The sequence below is a fragment of the Etheostoma spectabile genome, chromosome 5, assembly GCF_008692095.1.
Source record: "Etheostoma spectabile isolate EspeVRDwgs_2016 chromosome 5, UIUC_Espe_1.0, whole genome shotgun sequence".
NCBI classification, from domain to species: Eukaryota; Metazoa; Chordata; class Actinopteri; order Perciformes; family Percidae; genus Etheostoma; species Etheostoma spectabile.
In genome coordinates, this window is record NC_045737.1 from 10,610,959 (window position 1) to 10,612,429 (window position 1,471).

Genomic DNA, 1,471 nt, shown 5'->3' on the forward strand with positions numbered 1-1,471 from the left:
ACTTCCTCACCAAGCAGCAGCTGCAACAGGAGGCCAGACGGATGTAAATGGAAAGTGTGTTTGGGAAAACTAAACTACGCCTTTGACTTGAACCTGACTCTGGGTTTTTAGTTATTGTCTCACAAGGAAGTCATCTTTGTAAAGGAGTGACTCCTTATTGTTGATTTACCGAAATCTGTTTGTGTGTAATCAAGGTAAGTAATGTTGCACAACCAGGATATGCAACAACAGAGATGACTAATCTTTAAAAAGACAGAGAGTTGTCGTCTGCTTCCTCCTCCGCTCCACAAACACAACTCCCTCTTCTACATGTGGAGAGCCCATAATGAAGTTGGCTTGAACGATGCTTAGCGCTCTAAATATAGGAACTTTTTATTTATTTTGTTAGCTTTCGGAGTTTGTATTTTACGGATGTGGAAGAAACACAATGGAGTTTGTTTTTATTTCATTGTGTATATTTATGAAAAAACCCCATTCCAACCCAATGCAACAGTTCAGCTTTCCAAGTACCTTATAAATATTTAATGCTGCTTTTTAGCTTTTTGGTTTCTTCTCCCTTTCGGCCTTTGGTTTGCGTTAATAAGAACGATCCAGCTCTCTGCTCTTGCTACAGCATCACCGTTGATTGAAGGAAGTAACGTTTTCGTCCCTCTGGTCGTCCGTCAGGAGTATTTCAAATGTCCGGAGAAGCCGAAACGCTCGTTTCTTCGGTAAAAGTTGAGGCTTGAGCGAGAGCAGAGTGCGAGATCTTCCTTTCAGGTCTGTGATATATAAATTAGAGCCTGACCGATAAAGGATTTTTAAGGTTGATACCGATACGAATATTTGGTTATTTAACCCTTGTGTCGTCTTCCCGTCAACCATGGGTAAAAAAAAAAAAAAGAATGTTTTGGTGACGTTTTTTCAACATAATTATGGCTTTTTTTTCACACATTTGTCACTTTTTCAATGCTTTTGGTGTTTTTTGATATTTTTAATGTTGACATTTTCAGCGCTTATTTCGACGGCCCTTTTTTTGGGGAGAAATTAATTAATTAAAAACGGGTCAAACTGACAGGAGGACAACATGAGGGTTAAAATCCGATATGCCGATATATCAGCCGACATATATATACTTTAAAATCCAGAAACGTGTAACAAAACCAACAGATTTCCCTAACAGTAGTTATTTGTAGTTATTTATGAGTTCTCACTAAAATATGATTTTTTTTATTTATTGTCACAACACAACAAAGCAACATCAAAATATATAAAAGTTCTGATAAATAACATGTATAAAATTACAAACTTAAGATATGAAACTTAATGCGTTTTTGTTCAAAGGACTTTAACAACAACAAAAAATCAGTGTTGCCAAGAGGGACGTTGTAGAGCGCCCTCTGGTGGACAGAGTCCGCAACAACAACGCTCAGAACACGGCTGACAGTCCGTTTTTATTTTTTAAATGTTTTTTTTTTTTTTATTGGCCATT

General features: G+C 37.0%; 1 protein-coding gene across 2 annotated transcripts in view; it reads left to right on the top strand.

The window, feature by feature from the left end:
* slc25a37 (solute carrier family 25 member 37) overlaps nt 1-998 on the top strand; it is an 18,501-nt gene extending 17,503 nt beyond the window's left edge. For both annotated transcript variants that reach the window (XM_032517037.1, XM_032517036.1), the window contains one exon: nt 1-998. This exon is cut by the window's left edge and continues 730 nt beyond it. The gene's annotated coding sequence lies outside the window, so the exon portion shown is untranslated.
* Nucleotides 999-1,471: the final 473 nt, after the last annotated feature.